Raw genomic sequence first — 18,419 nt, 5'->3', positions numbered from 1 at the left:
TGGGACATCAAATTTAAATTGAGGGAAAAAAGGGAAATTAAGCTCCTGCTGTCTGAATGCACACAGGTGATGAAGTGCTCTGAAACATTTGTAACTAGCTATCTATCTCTCTATCCTGTCTTTGCTCACAAACTTAAATCAATGCACTTCCTCCAGGAAACAGCAAGTACTGATCAGAAACTGTGTCTGAAACTCAATTTCAGAAATATGAAAATGACTCCAAAGCTGTCAGATAAAATAGTGACTTTTCCATTACTGAACCTCTTTACATGGTAACCAAACACATGGCTAAAGAATAAGCATTCCCGCTGTGAGACAACTATACAATGACTAAACCTGAGAGGAGAACAACACCCTAACTGAAGTGTGCTGCCAATTATTGTTATTATTTTATTTAATCTGGAGTTGATATTAATCTTTTCTTTCCCTATGTAGCTGCAAAACCTGACGAAAATAAAACCGAGGTGCCTACCGTCTCAGGGAAAGTGGACGGCGAAAAGGGAGACAAAAAGGACGGTGGCAAAGGTGCCAAGGGTGCGAAAGCTGAAGGCAAGGATGGAGCGAATAAGAAAGGAGCAGATAAAGGGGGCAACAAGGGGGCATCCAAGAAAGAAGGGGCAGGGAAAGGGGAAGCAGATGGAGGAGCAAAAGGCAAGAAAGCGGGAGAGAAGGCTGGAGGCAATGCGAAGGCAGCGGGGAAGGCAGGTGCGAATGCGAAAGGCGGAGCAAAGAAGCCACCTGCGAAGAAGTAAACGGGTCGGCCACATCGGTGCTGGAGAGAGAAGGGATGTTTTAGTTCACTTTAACATCCTGTTTGGAATTAACTGGTGTTTTGTTTCCAGGTAGAAAAAGTGGAGCACGTTTTGCACACGGGCAAAAAGCTTTAAAGTCATCCTGTTAACCAATATCTAATAGATATTCCAGTTACAGGATAATGTCTTTGTAACTACATTGTAGTTAATGTACCAGTTTAAGGAAAAACTGTCAGCTTTCCAATCTCCATTAGTTAATACATTTTTAAATTGTTTTATTTAAGGAAAACAAGAGGGAAGGGGGTGGATTTGGATGCTTTTTAAATGCTTTTTGGGGTAATTTTATTATTCTCATTGGTTCTTTATTTATTTTGTTGATACTTAAGAGTTATTTAAAATATGTTCAGAAATGTGTATATATTAATATTTATTTTAAAAATCGAAATATATTTTTCATTAAAATGCATACAGGGAAGTTTTTGTGTAAACAATGGACTCTGTCTTAAGAAATTACATGTTTTTATAACTGGTTTAATCAACATATTTTTTAAGTAAATCGATTGGGTTGGTTTTTTTGTTCCTGTCACAGTTTCTGCAAAGTGTCATCGTCCTCAATCACAGCATAATCTTCTCTGTCTATTCAAAGGTTTGTATTAAGTCATTTTAAATCATCATTGTGCAACTGATAAATCAATTTCAAAATCAGTTCATATTGCTCAAAGCATTTAATATAATTAATTATTCAAACTTTACATTTCCATCCATCTCTATTTGTTGTTTTGCACATGGTAGACTTCCCATGGTAAGAATTAGCAGGATAGCTTATATATTTTGGAATTCATGGACTAATAGTAAGTAAACAAATGGGCCAGTTGACTTCCTCTTTTGTAATCTCTTTTTTAATGTTTCTTAGAAAATTATCAGCATGAACATTTCTTGGCATAGAGATACCATAATGACCAATTACTTATGTCAATTTCATACTCAGACTGTTGCCTCCACTCCTTACCCTTCCTACAGACTAATCATGTGATTTCAGAGGAAGCCTTGAGAATATCTCACCTCGATTTTCAACTTTACCTCCTTGAAATTGTAGACCCGTGAAAGTCTTGCTGTCTGACAGGAGGTGTGAAAAAGGCAAACCATGGAATACATGGTATGAACTACATAAATGTTGATACAATCTTGTCCAACTATGTTTTGAGGTTAGACATTCCCATCGGGTGGGCTGTGTTTATGTCTTTAATGACATCACAAGAACAAGTCCAGTTGCTAGGTTAAGAAGAGAAATATAAACTGAAAACCGTAAGAACCTGCTCCCCACTCTTGTTTTTCAAAAACATCTAGGTGAGTAGTAACCATATATCTTGTTGGACTTCATTAAGAAACTGGGATTTCCTGAGTGGATCAACCAGTAACAGTCTCTACTAAGAGGCCACAGGTCAGACATCACTGGTTTATTACTGGAATTTTCCAAAAGGCTGAGCAGGATTTCCATAGCTTGCCGAGAAGTGGCATTCATCACCCAGCCATCACTCCGTTTGCTCTGTTGCTTTGCTCTTTGAGCAGCAGTGTAATAAAAAATATTATTTCGGGGACCACAAATTCTTCACTTTAAAGGAACGGTTTAAAAAGAAATGTATGTGCTGCAGAAATGTTTCAAGTATCTCATTGTTCTCATTAAAACACACTCTGACCTTCAGATAATGCAATTCTCCTGGCATGTGGTTACAGAGCTCTCTGCTCAAATGCGTGACCTACTTCAAACAGAGACATTATACAGATCTGCTCTTATTGAAATGGTTTATTTTAATGGAGTACATTTAAAAAATAATTCACATTCTCTGTACTGAGGTGCAACCGAGAGGTTAATGGTGAATCACAGAGGCTATTCCCATGCTGATTATTGGACTAAAACTGAGAGCTGTGGTGACTGAACACGATTTTAGAATTTTCTAGATTTGCGATGAAAATTAAAGCACTCAGAGTTCACTCACAGAGAATAGTTTTATTGCTCAATCTGTGTCTTCTCCCCTTAGTGGTATGTTATCCATTTAGGTATCACCTACATGGCATTTCAGAGAGTACCAGAAGCATTATGGTGCTGCTATGCCCAAGAAGCCAATTAAAAAGAATAAAGTTTTATTTTTTTAGCAGACCAAAATGGTACCATTTAGCTCTGAAAAACAGGAATTACTGATAAATATAATGTTTCATAGTATTTATATAAGTCATGGCTTTCAGCGTGTGGACACAGGCACTTAGAGATGCACAGAAATGTACAGCTTATCTGAAGGACCTGAAAAGGCTCAAAGGATCAAGAGAGAAACATGAATATTGTACGCATTTGTTCTTGCTAGCAGTGACCTTGCAATGCACTCCGCTATTAAAAGTGAAGTTGGAGAAAGGAATCGATATAGGTTTATTAAAAAAATACAGATCTAAAGTATAGTGATGTTGTGACTCGTCCGATTGGTGCTTCATTAACTTCAAACCAAGAAACCAATCACTAACACCTCTACAATTTAGTTAAATTGGTCCAAATTAATCACAAACTTTGTTACCTTAAGATAATTCAAAGACAGATATGTTTCTTTCTTTACTTGATATTAAAGGATATAATATTATCTATCTATTACTATTATATTAATAGTATAATAATAACATTATCTATGACATTCTAAGTGAAAAGACAATGCAAGTAGGAAAATCAAAGCACTTAAAAAACAAAATGCCGAAATGAGTTGTCTACAGGTTCATAACATCAAATTCTAATATCTCGTTGGATAAGGGCATCTGCCAAGAAATAAATAATAAAATAATTATCAAATCTTCAGCACGACCATGACCAATTCTTAGTAGTTAATGCTGTTAATGCTGAATTTGCATTAGATACAAGGTCAAACAAAAAGCTGCTGTCAAGTATTGTAATATTCAATTATTTTCAGCTATTAGGGGAGGGTCAGGTTTAGATTTAGTCAATGATTATGCTTCTGTGCCAAGAAAGTCACAAGAAAGTTTAACATAAAGGTACATAAAGAAGAAAAGTAATTGGTTGTAGTGTCGGTAACTGACCTTTCTGAGTCGAAAAGGTCTCAAAAACAGGGCTCAAGAAGGTCATTTTAACCGAGCACAGGACAGAAATGTTCATCATCGTGATATATAATGGAAGATCACAAGATTTTATTATCACACTGAAGTACCATTGTGTTAAGGTACAACTTGACTGCCAATCAAACCCCTTCAGGTACATGAGGATCGCTTCTCAAGTGTATCACAGCAACATTTAAAATGTAATTATTTGACGGCAGTTCCTCTGCGTTCTTCAACATCTTGTGTTTCTAAATGTTGACCCTGTCCTTCCACGAAAAAAATTATTTACTCTGATGAATTAGGAGGTTGAATCTGGATTCCTGAACATCATCGTTGGCATTCATGACAAAATGCTTCATCTCAAACGAAGCGGTTGGGTGCCGAAATCATTAATGGAAAAACGATGGATAACTGACTGTCAACTAATGTATTTATTTATTTTAAACAATAACTAACTCTTCCACTGCATTGAACCTCCAGATGCTTATCATCCAATAGTCATTTTCAGGTTTCTTAATTTCCCTGGGCTTTTGAAGGCAAAGTTGAAAGTGAAACAAAAATACCAGAATGTTTCCAGTGCTCTTTTACAAAGGTAGTGGGATTAAACTGTCAAGCTGTGTTGGGAGATAAGTCTGGATGAATCCCGGAACTGTTAAAGAGAAAGATCATGTCAATTGAATAAAGCAATAGATTCTAAAACCCTCAAAACAAACATTCTGCTGTTGAATATAATAAAAATACTTTTGCAAAGGGAAAACCTTACTTCATAACTGTTTCGTTTTGATACTTAAAGCTTACATAAAATATGAGTCATTAAAATAATCTATAGTTTTCAGGTTCTCTCTTGAAGTTTGTTGTAAATTCTGAAATATTGAACTTAACTTGAGACAATTCTCAAAAGAAAAAGTGGTGGGGTGGGGTTGGGGTTATTTGAAGAGAACTGATGCAGTTTTCTTTTTCTTATCTCCTGTTTATGTTTCCATTTCCCAAATAAATTTATGTAATGCAACTTTAAATTCCCATAAGAGAAATATATCAACTGTATACCAGCATGGCTAGTTAAAAAAAGTTTTTCTCCCCATAGGCATGTATATTTTATTATTGCTCCTGATTTATAGTGCCCTGATTGGTGTATTTAGTATTTCCACAAAACAGAGGCACCCGATTTAAACATTATAACTAAAATGTAAATTATGTGTTTCCAGTAAAGATTGTAGCTGATTACCTCCATTTCCAAACATACATCATTAAAACAATTACAGGCTAATGGAAAGTAAATTGTCCTTATAGTATAGCAACAAATAAAATAAATCACACTATAATGGCTGCCACTTAACATACATATAATTGTTAATAAACACATAACTTTATTTTTGTTTATTGATCAACTGCATCATCTGTGTTCATGAATTTAGCACATCGTCAATATTTACACTGCTACAAGGAACTGCCATGTTTTTTAATCCAGACGTGACTTGATTACCTGTAACACATTTGACTATGTATTTATGCATTCAGGCTGTAGTAATAGCTTGCAGTTTGTGACTGAGCTGTGCACCGCCTTCTGTAACCAGAAACAGTCTCATTACTTACTACGATGCTGCTTTGAGCTCCTGTACAGGGCAATCGTGGGTTTGGTACCTTTCTCTGCAACCAGAAAATGCTGTTAATTGTGTTAGCATTCCTGGCATAACAGGGCACTTAATTTTAGTTTGCAATTGGCCAGAAGAAGAAGCAGCACAGAAGAATCAGGATATTCACATGCTGGCCTCAACAGGTGCTGAAACATAGCAGAGCTCATGAGAATCCCTTTGCTTGGCCTTAAATCAAGAGGCCTCCCGCCCAATATCTGATTGGCAGTCAAACTGGTGTTAATCAATCAATCAATCAATCAATCAATCAATCAATCAATCAATCAATCAGACCCTCTGCAACTGTTTTATCTGGACAGATTATCCGTAGTTAAGATAACCTTACATCAATATTTAAGGAATCTATATATATAATGGGAATGGAACTGATTTTTTTATTCTGAGTCTACCTGCTTTAGTCAGTCAATACATCAGTCAATATGCAAGTGAAAAATGAAACCTGAGGTTTGATTTGATATTGTAATTTTGCAGTAGTCAATATTGCATTGCACGTCTCTCCTTCATACTTTGTAAATGAGCTGTCATTCCCTGTGCAATAATTGTGTTGAGTGGCCTGTGGACAGCAGACACTGAACACAACAGATAGTCTTATGTCTAGTATAAAATAACAGCTTTCAATCTGAAATGGCCAGTGGTGTTGATTTGTTATTCACAATGAGACGTTATTGCACAGGATGTTGCCTTGAATACCTGAAATGCATTATCTGATATTTGCAAAAACAAAGGACAACAAGTCTTTACTAGAAAAACAGTGGCACTAAACAGAGGCCTGACAGAAAATGTATTAAAACACATTTTAAAATATATATACAGAGAGAGATTTTATGGAATTTATGGACTTCATCATTCTGCTTCAGCAAACATGCATGCGTTTACAATGTATATGTGTTTAAAATATGCATTATCTTTTAATTTATTCAACACAAATAAGAATGAAATCCTTGCAGTCCCAATTTGTCTCCCTCAAATGTAAATTGAACTGCAGCAATATGTACATATACACTCACCTATAGGATTATTAGGAACACCTGTTCAATTTCTCATTAATGCAATTATCTAACCAACCAATCACATGGCAGTTGCTTCAATGTATTTAGGGGTGTGGTCCTGGTCAAGACAATCTCCTGAACTCCAAACTGAATGTCTGAATGGGAAAGAAAGGTGATTTAAGCAATTTTGAGCGTGGCATGGTTGTTGGTGCCAGACGGGCCGGTCTGAGTATTTTACAATCTGATCAGTTACTGGGATTTTCACGCACAACCATTTCTAGGGTTTACAAAGAATGGTGTGAAAAGGGAAAAACATCCAGTATGCGGCAGTCCTGTGGGCGAAAATGCCTTGTTGATGCTAGAGGTCAGAGGAGAATGGGCCGACTGATTCAAGCTGATAGAAGAGCAACTTTGACTGAAATAACCACTCGTTACAACTGAGGTATGCAGCAAAGCATTTGTGAAGCCACAACACGTACAACCTTGAGGCGGATGGGCTACAACAGCAGAAGACCCCACCGGGTACCACTCATCTCCACTACAAATAGGAAAAAGAGGCTACAATTTGCACAAGCTCACCAAAATTGGACAGTTGAAGACTGGAAAAATGTTGCCTGGTCTGATGAGTCTCGATTTCTGTTGAGACATTCAGATGGTAGAGTCAGAATTTGGCGTAAACAGAATGAGAACATGGATCCATCATGCCTTGTTACCACTGTGCAGGCTGGTGGTGGTGGTGTAATGGTGTGGGGGATGTTTTCTTGGCACACTTTAGGCCCCTTAGTGCCAACTGGGCATCGTTTAAATGCCACGGCCTACCTGAGCATTGTTTCTGACCATGTCCATCCCTTTATGACCACCATGTACCCATCCTCTGATGGCTACTTCCAGCAGGATAATGCACCATGTCACAAAGGTCGAATCATTTCAAATTGGTTTCTTGAACATGACAATGAGTTCACTGTACTAAACTGGCCCCCACAGTCACCAGATCTCAACCCAATAGAGCATCTTTGGGATGTGGTGGAACGGGAGCTTCGTGCCCTGGATGTGCATCCCACAAATCTCCATCAACTGCAAGATGCTATCCTATCAATATGGGCCAACATTTCTAAAGAATGCTTTCAGCACCTTGTTGAATCAATGCCACGTAGAATTAAGGCAGTTCTGAAGGCGAAAGGGGGTCAAACACAGTATTAGTATGGTGTTCCTAATAATCCTTTAGGTGAGTGTGTATATATGTATATATATATATATATATATATATATATATATATATATATATATACACACACATACACAAGCATACCTAAGTAGATACTGTAGTTTATTTTTTCTCTTCTCAATACATATTGCAAGCATTTGTGTTGCCCAAATCATTGTGTCTGTTCTTCTGTAAACTGTATAGCTGAGGGCATACAATGCGCAAATTCATTTTAATTGCAGGTGCACTAAACTTGCTATTTGCTCTTAATGCCGTTGCTACACTGCTTAGCCCATGTACATTTCCTCACTTGATCTATTCCTGGGTCTGCAACCAAGAGCACATCTGTGAAGCAAGCATGGCTCAAGCGTCAATTTCAGTCAACTGCCAGCAGAATTATTCCGGGATTCCCCTTGTGATTTCAAAGCAACTGGGGTTTGAAACTGTCCACAGATCTTACATTAATTCCCGGAACATTATTAAAAACTTTAACTTGGTATTTAATTAAAAAAGTAAAAAATATTATGATATTGAAAGCAAGTTTATAATTTTTTCATTTGTCTTAAAAAGTAATTTGAGACTTTGCTATATTGTAAAAATAATATATTCATTTATTCATCACCACCAGTTCATTGCATCACCGAGATGTTTCCGCTTGTTTTGATCTAAAGCCTGTCTTTTCATCTCACGCCTACGAAGTTTATTATTTTACCTTCTCATCTTGTATGTGCTCTTTTTATTGTTTCTTGTTCTCGGATCCATTAATTGACTATCCCTTCTAGTTATTCCAAGCAGACATTTTTCCATGCTCCTTTGTGTCCTACGCAGTTTCTGTATAATTTGTGTTTGTAGTTACCAGGCATTGATCAAATACTTTTCTTTTCAGGTGAATAAGTACATTTCCTTTCAACATCATACTGTATCTTCCATATGTATGTATGTAATGTATGTATATGAAAATCATGAACACAATTATGTGAAACCCAGACATTCAATCACATAATATTACGAGAGACTTTGCAGTTGAACTGAATGATTTTAAAGAGAAGAATAATCCTCTCACATTGCGCTGACATGCCTGAGAGACAATATCTTTCATATAATGCAATTCTCTTACAACTCATTTGACGTCTCAGATTGGCAAACATTTACTGAATTAAGCATTTGATATTTTAAACATCATGAAAGTTAAATATCCAGACTATAGCAACTTTACACACTCCTTTATACACATTATTAACTCTGCATTTAAACCATTGCAGTTGTAGCTTATATTCTACCCCTCTCCCCAGTGCCCATTCATTGTATTTTGTATTTGTGTTGCACATGAACATGTATAATCATCAAAGGGAGATTTTTCTTCACCCCAAAATTGTCAACTGTATCCCTACAGAGAAAAATTTTCAGGACAGCTATTTGCCCAAACTTCGCGTTTCATTAGAAAGCTCAGGACAGATCTGTCATTGCCGTCTCCTGAGCCCAAAGGCTAGAGCCGAATAGCAACTCTATGTTGTATTTCTTTCCCCACATCTTTAGCCACAATTTAAGAAGGAACTCGAATGGACAGGTGAAGATTATGGTTGTATAATTCAACCATTTGTCTCCTTCAGCAGAGACTATAGCTCCACAGAACACATTTATATTATCACCCAAATACATGACACAACCGATTTGATTATCCATGGCAAATAAATAAATAAATAAATAAATAACTTTGACATTGTTAATTAATACATTATTAATACTTCCTACCCCCTTGTTCTGTGAGAACCCATGCATTTCTAATTGGAAAGCATTTTGCACTTATTGCTGCTTAGTGTTTGTGCTTTATTGTTTCACTTCATTATGCTGCGCTATTATAATACCATGTTATAATGAGGCTGAGAGGAGGTTTAGTGTTACATCACACACGTACTCTCCCGCAGGGGACACTGCCCATAAAATATCAAAATTCTCTTTCTCAATTTCCCCCTTTTGTTGTCAGGCTGTGATGGGATCTATCTGTGGTTTCACTGTGGATCCTGGGCCATGTTTCTGACAACCTTCAACTTGCTGGTTTGTTGGAATGGCCTTTCGTATCAGTGTGTTAACACTATAAATGCTTGCTTTGAATAAATAAGAAGTCATAGAAGACAGGAATGAATGACATTGATTTTACACAAGATTTCAGCTGTTGTAGGAGAATAGAAATGTGATCACTGGCCTATCCTATAGTTTTATATTCAAAGTGCATTCAACAATGTTGCTCTCAGCTGTTGATTTGAGAGAGGCACTGGACTGCATTTGCTGAAGCTCTTCACACCTCCTCATCCCCCTTTCTTCTGACAGCTGTCTACCACTTGCCTTCAGGATGTGATCTCTCTGATCAATACATCTGTGACCAGCTGCACTCAACTCTACCATCAGTATTTTCCATAGTTCCACAAACTACAGGGGGAAATATCACATTGAAATATTTGTCATTACATCCTCCCTTCCCTTTGATCATTTTTTGTGTTTGACTATGATCTTTCCTCTAATTTTTAACCTGTATTTTCTATAGCTATTGCAGTTCCATTATTTTTCATAATTTCAGCAAACTTGAATGAAATCATTACCTGAAGTTTGTGCCAACTGACAAACTCAGCGCTGAACCAAACAGAACCAAACACAACACAGAAATCAAATAACACAACGTTTTGTGTCGTGTAACAGTGGATTCCTTACATAACGACAATGAGTGTCTGTGTTCCTCATCGTTAAAACAGAGCCCTATGTCTCCTTTAAACATATCGTTAAAGGCAGTCATTGGACACCTCCATAATAAACATTACAGTCCATTATGGATTAGCCTCAATTACCCACACATGTGAATCCCAAAGGCAATATCCAAACTGTGCTAAATGCATCATTTAGGGGCTTTCTGTTTCTTTGTACTTCATATAAGTGGTACATTCTCATATTTATTTTAATGTAAGACATAATTCACTTCTTTAATCCTTAAGAAAAAACAGTAGTATTTCTCTGACAGTACTAAGATTGCTTCCTGATGATTCATTGCATTAATATTAAAAAAATAAAGTGGCTGATATTATTATAGCAACCCTATTCCAGTGCACATTTTCTGTATTGTAACCAGTAGTTTCCACTGACATTGGCCCATAACAATAAGGAATGATTATGACACCATTTTGAATGGCAATACTGACAGTGTTATTTTATGGATATAGGTGCTTGCACAAAAGTTTTTTGCTGTGTGGTTTCTGAGTAAGTAAGTAAGAAACACTAGAGAGATCGCGGTCGAAGTTTGGGAACAGGGAGCCCAGACATTCAAGCAAAAAATCTAGCAAATTTGTGTCTGACTTGATCACTCCCCCCTCCTCGCAAGCATGCACACACAAGCACAACTACACAATAGTACAAACAACAAGCAAATACATTAAAAAACTAAAATAAAAATGCACATTTACAGTGAGAGTTTAAGTCCCGGCATGCACTGCGGCGCATCAGTGGAGCAGATAGCAGAACACTTGCCTACTTCCCGTATTATAAATAAAATATTGTCAAAATTAACACTAAATGCCATGTTATATTTTGTTAGCAAATATATATATATATATATGTATTTTTATTTAAAATTTGTAGGTCCGTTGGTTTTATTATTATTTTTTTAATCGCCTTCTAATTGTTCGTTCTACTCTGATACCGTTTAACTCCAGGAAATTATATATTACAAAATAAATAATAATCTACACATAACAAAATAACAAGTACTAATCAGGATTCGAAAGCGGATTGTCAGGTTTGCAGCACTGTTCCTTAACCACTACAACTGATGTACAATTTTAATCTGAAACCTTTTAAGTAGCCTGCAGCCGCTGCTGCCAGCTGTTGTGGTTAATTGTATACAACTTAGTTATTGGAGTTATAGCCCCAAATTAATGTATCAATTAAAAACATACATTATAATAAATAATACAAAATAATTTGTGTATGTGCGTGTATTTATTTATATATATATATATATATATATATATATATATATATATATATATAACCTTCCTATATATTTATATATCTGTATACACATATGTGTGTGTTCTATAGCTCTGTAATAAGTGAATGCTCTCATGGTTATAAATGCTCAAGTGGAGAATGTATAATGATGGGGGCGAATTGAAGCAGGGGAGGAATTGTTGTAGGCACCAAGTATCGCAGGGACGAATTGACCGGGACTAATTATCGTGGGATGAATTGAAGTGGACGAATGAATGTGCACCCGTACATTTGATCCAGATCAGAAATGGCATGTAAAAGCACCTAGTGACACAGAGATTGCTTTCTACATGTGGTGATCTGTTTTTATGTAAACTAAACCAAAACGCAGTTAAGCATTGATATAAAGATGTGGAAGTAATTAGCATATCTATCACAAACTTTGGACGAGTCTCGGTTCTCCTGCAACTGACAGTCAGAGTTCAAAAAGTAGCATTGAAGCAAATAATAACAGAGCTAATCTTGAGAATTGTTCTGAAATGAATGTAACCAGAAAATATTTTTGCCAAGTTCTAGCAACATTAAAATGTAATTAGTCTATGATTTACAATTATCATTGTTGAAGATTCAATGTACTTTTAAAGCTTAGCCTGAGTAAAACACAACACAGCATGTGGCATTTCAATATTTCTGGTATAAGCTCGGGATGGGAGCTGTGGGAACAGGTTTCTGATATCATCTGAATAATAAACCGTAAAATGCCTGGGGGGTCGACCATCTGGTACTTTATTTTAAAATGATTAGTGGTAAATAAGCGGTCGATCATTAAATCTAAAGGATGAGAAAATAAAAATTGGGCCTGGAACAAATATTAAAAACACATTAAAAACAATAATCTCTATTCTGGGTTTTCCCCAGGTAGAAGGAAAAATCGCTGGTCACACAAAAAGCTGCCATTAGGTAACAAAATTGTGATCTGTTTTTGGCTGGTTTCACAGACCCTGATTAGCACTAATCTAGAGGACTCTACCTAAAATAACATCGGGCAGTCATGTCTACTGATTAATTTGAGTCTGTGGAACCAGCCCTTTATATTATTGATTTGCCTGTTGGATCACCTCTTAAAGTATTATAAAGACAATGAACTGGCCATAATTACAACATAGTAGCCACTCGTTGGTTAGGTTTGAAAGTCTATCAGCTCTACAGGTTTTAGTTCGTTGACAGCATATGTGTATTATCATCATTATATTATTCTCAGTTAAAGCACAGTTACTGTTAGACATTATATTCAATATTTGTATTTACAAAACAGCTGTGGAATAATAGTCCATTCAATGTATAGTGTGGCTATTAATGTACTAATATGTATATTATTTTAATGTACTGTATCATTCTTCTGTTTTTGTGGAAGTTTTCATTTTTAGTTAGAACTTGAATTCAAATCGATTTACAAAAACGTTTTATTCACATATTTGAACTCAAGTAGAAATTGTCTTCTTTTATCATTATTTTACCACAATGTAAAGGGAACATTGTAGCACTGGTGAGAGAAGGGCACTCAAAATAATAACCGCCAATAAAGACATTTGTCAAATGGATGGATAAAATGACTTGTATCCCTTCAGCTGGAACCAAAGAAAACCTTACTGAGATTTGATCAAGATTTTCAAAATTCTTGAAGGCGTTAATAACGACAACATAGAGATATTGGTCCGGAGTCAAGTGCACCTAAATTGCAGTATTGCAAACTGGAAATATTTATTTCCAAAAAGCCTTGCAGGTGTTTTATGTGGAAGAAAGTATGATGTGGATACTAAGTCACTGAGTGCTTTTAGGAAGTCACTTGGAACATGAACCCACTCTCAACCATGAACACAAAAATGAATGACTCATGTCCCTCATCTGTAAACCTTCCTATTCTCCTGAAGGAACAACGATGTGCATCACACAGCCATTTACTTCGACTGTCCCTGGAATTAAATATGTGAATAGTCTTTTGTGTACTAAACCTAAAACCTGGAACTCATCAAAGTGATGGAGGAAGGGAAAACATAGAACTGCCACCACCATGCAATTAGTGGGTTTTAGTAGTAATTCAAGTACATAGAATTCATAAGTTACTAAATTGCATTTTTACTTTCACTGCACTGAATCTTCCCCAGAAAAAAAATCCATTGACTTCTATCCAAATTACTACATGGCATCCAAAGATACCTTATATTCTGGGCTCTGGCTGCATATCAAACTCTTTGTCACATTTCAGATTATGTATCTTTAGTTTTTAGCAGTGGACGACAAATATAAGTTGTTAGAAATAATTTTAATACATTGATATCCTACAGACAACTAACTAACAGTAAAACATTGCAAGATAAAAAATGTTTGTTATAATGTGCATTGCTACATTAAGAAATACATGTAGATTAATGACTGCAGGTCATTAGGTAAACAATAGGAAGAAATAAACACCTTTATGAAGGCCAATAATTTGATATACTTAAATTTTTCAAGCAACTGCCATTTAAGGAATAAAGTGAACTATACAAAGTTGACATATTAAGGATACTCCAAATCTGATTGGTTGTTGTATACCAGCCCGGCTGTCTGGATGCCTGGGTGTGACGTTTTCCCCTTGCAGTTCCACACTTCAACACCAGAGGTCATCATCCTCAGAATACTGAACTCGGATCCTCAGCTTCAACAATCATGCAATTAACATTCCAGGTCACCATGTGCACTTCTTCCATCACTCTTTTCTCCCATCGGTTCTCACTCCCTACCTCTGTTACCTGCCTCCCTCAGCCCTGTATATTTATATCCTTCTGTTTCCCTCATTCAATACTAAGCCTTGTCTTCTTACCTAGTAACAATCTAAGCATTTATAGCTTTAGTATTGCCTCCTGTGTTTAGACCTGTGCCTGTTCCCGCCTACTCCAATTATTGGATTTCCTGTATTCCCCCATTTGCCTGGTTCTGACCTCTTGCTTTATTTCCTTGACCTTGCGTTCTGGTCTCTGTTTGCCAGCTTCTGATCCCATGCCCATTTATTGACTTTTCTCTATTGGATTTGTGATCACCACACTTGGGTCCACCTCTCCTAGTTACTAAGCACATTATGCCAGGACTACCAAATATTTTGAAGGCTGGTACCAGTGATTCTGATGTGTTTTTTATTTTATTTTTTGACAGTTTATAGTGAAGACCATACAGTGCATCCAGAAAGTATTCACAGTGCTTCACTTTTTTCACATGTTGTTATGTTACAGCCTTATTCCAAAATAGATTAAATTAATTATTTTCCTCAAAATTCTACAAACAATACCCGATAATGACAACGTGAAAGAAGTTTGTTTGAAATCTTTGCAAATTTATTAAAATGAAAAAAAATGTACATAAGTATTCACAGCCTTTGCTCAATACTTTGTTGAAGCACCTTTGGCACCAATTACAGCCTCAAGTCTTTTGAGTATGATGCTACAAGCTTGGCACACCTATTTTTGGGCAGTTTCTCCCATTCTTCTATGCAGGACCTCTCAAGCTCCATCAGGTTGGATGGAGAGCATCGGTGCAGAGCCATTTTCAGATCTCTCCAGAGATGTTCAATTGGGTTCAAGTCTGGGCTCTGGCTGGGCCACTCAGGGTCATTCACAGAGTTGTCCTGTAGCCACTCCTTTGTTATCTTGGCTGTGTGCTTAGGGTCGTCGTCCTGTTGAAAGATGAACCTTCGCCCCAGTCTGAGGTCCAGAGCGCTCTGGAACAGGTTTTCATCAAGGATGTCTCTGTACATTGCTGCATTCATCTTTCCCTCGAGTCTGACTAGACTAGTCCACTGAAAAACATCCCCACAGCATGATGCTGCCACCACCATGCTTCACTGTAGGGATGGTATTGGCCAGGTGATGAGCGGTGCCTGGTTTCCTCCAGACATGACGCTTGCCATTCAGGCCAAAGAGTTCAATCTTTGTTTCATCAGACAAGAAAATTTTGTTTCTCATGGTCTGAGAGTCCTTCAGGTGCCTTTTGGCAAACTCCAGGCGGGCTGTCATGTGCCTTCTGTCTGGCCACTCTACCATACAGGGCTGATTGGTGGAGTGCTGCAGATATGGTTGTTCTTCTGGAAGGTTCTCCTCTCTCCACAGAGACACACTGGAGCTCTGTCAGAGTGACCATCGGGTTCTTGGTCACCTCCCTGACTAAGGCCCTTCTCCCCCAATCACTCAGTTTGGCCGGCGGCCAGCTCTAGGAAGAGTCCTGGTGCTTCCAAACTTCTTCCATTTACGGATGAGGGAGGCTACTGTGCTCATTGGGACCTTCAATGCTGCAGAAATGTTTCTGTACCCTTCCCCAGATCTGTGCCTCGATACAATCCTGTCTCGGAGGTCTACAGACAATTCCTCGGACTTCATGGCTTGGTTTGTGCTCTGACATGCACTGTTAACTGTGGGACCTTATATAGACAGGTGTGTGCCTTTCCAAATCATATTCAATCAACTGAATTTACCACAGGTGGACTCCAATCAAGTTGTAGAAACATCTCAAGGATGATCAGTGGAAACAGGATGCACCTGAGCTCAATTTTGAGTGTCATGGCAAAGGCTGGGAATACTTATGTACATGTGCTTTTTTTGTTTTTTATTTTTAATAAATTTGCAAAGGTTTCAAACAAACATTATCATTATGGGGTATTGTTTGTAGAATTTTGAGGAAAATAATTAATTTAATCCATTTTGGAATAAGGCTGTAACATAACAAAATGTGGAAAAAGTGAAGCGTTGTGAATACTTTCGGGATGCACTGTAGATGTTTATATAAATATGTAAGTGTTTTTTTGTCTATGGTGCAGCCAGATTGTATCAGATATACTATAACATCTCTGATTGAATATATTTTTGTAATGTGGGGATGACATTTACAGTGAATACCAAGTTCTGATTGGCAGTCTTCTAGCTGTGTGTTCTAAGCGGAAGAGCGAGCTGTGATTTGTTGTGCTGTTGGGTTTCAGTTGGAGGTGGTGTCTGATTTTACTAATTTCTTAGCCAGGTGAAAAAGGGACAATTACATTGTAAAAATAAATATGAGTAACTAATGAGAGGGTGAGGGTGATGGTCTCAGATTTTTTCAATTGTTTTCTTGTGATTGGTCAAATGACATTGTCAAGTGCAAGTTCCATTATTTAATAATTTGATTACTAATCTTAATTTGCATTTCCCTTTAAAATATATATGAAAACTGAAAGAATGCTAAAGCATCACAAAAACACCAAGTACAGCAGTTGCACTTTATGTTGGTTTGTTTTTCACTTGAAAATGTAAAAAAAAAAAAAGTTTGTTCTACATTGCGGCTTCAAGCAACAGAATTGCTGTACACTTCTAGAATAATAAAATAATAATAATAGAAGACAAAAGAGGCAGATTGACAACCCTTATTCTCCAATTAAAAGATGTTCCCAGATGTCATTAATTATTTATGGCCGATCACTGGAGATGTCTCAGCACAATCTGACAGTTGGGGTGGAGGACGTCTGTTCAATGCCAGGTAGAGGACACACGCGATCAACAGGGTTCCACATGTCACATTACGGGCTCAGATCTTTTACTATAAGGTGCATTTGTACAAGACCAGCTTTGTAGAATGTGATGCTTAATTAGGATGATTAGCCTAAGGGTGCCCATGCTTCTTTGTATGTATATATATATATATATATATATTAGTCCTTTTATCCCTGCTAGATAGCACTTCAGTCTTGATTTGTTTTCCTCCTTGCTCCCTTTCCCATAACCCCTGACTGTGACCTTACATCTTGACAGCACTTTGCTTTCACCGTCCAGGATGTAGGACCTCACTTACTGTACTTGTGTAAATTGTAATTTGGAATTTGTAAAATGTATTATTTTGAATTGCTATGTTTTAGTTAAATTAAATTTGTAATAATTGATGCTTTGTACTTACTGTATATATATATATATATATATATTTTTTTTTTTTCTCTTGTATCAATTGGGAAATCATGAAGTATATAGCTCTCTGTTAACATCGCCCTGCCACCTTCACTGACAATTGTGTATCTTTCATTATATATCTGTCTGTTCCTCTGTATTTTAACCTTTCATATCCTATCCAATCAAGCATGTTATGCTCCTTTATTACATTCAACCTTACAAGTAAATAATTGTGATGTTGTTGTATTAACATATTTCACATATTATTTTAAACTGATATATTTTTAACTTTAGAATATGATACTTTCAGTGACTGCAGCCAAAATGAAAGATCCTTTAAAATGTTGACTGAGAAGTACTAGGAGTTACTGTTTGTAAACAAACACCAAATACAATGTGTATGTTTGGCGGTTTGAGAACAGGGTATTCTAAGATTTTGGATTCATCATCTTTATTTGAGGCATTAAGAGGCATTCTGATCTCTGCCTATCAAGACCATTTTGACAGTGATAGGACCTTAACCTTCATTTAAAATCTGCCACAGTCTGAGAACATTATAAAGAGAAATAATCAATGTTGCTGCTAAAGACTAAAACATCCACTAGAGGTGAGGCTCGTGCATGAGGGAAGCTATAGCAGCAAATTGGTACAAAGCAATCCTGACAAAGATAGAGTCCATTGAGATGCCAGGATTCGACACAGCACCTTTCAGAGTACTCTGTGTTTTCGAATACATGCCATTCTAATTGCATGACATGATAAACAAGGTATTTCAAACACTATTGAACTTGTCTTTTTAATTCCCATTACAG

The sequence above is a fragment of the Amia ocellicauda genome, chromosome 2 (genome assembly GCF_036373705.1).
Source record: "Amia ocellicauda isolate fAmiCal2 chromosome 2, fAmiCal2.hap1, whole genome shotgun sequence".
Classification (NCBI taxonomy): domain Eukaryota; kingdom Metazoa; phylum Chordata; class Actinopteri; order Amiiformes; family Amiidae; genus Amia; species Amia ocellicauda.
The sequence above is the reverse complement of the archived record's forward strand: the minus strand, read 5'-3'. Positions refer to the sequence as shown.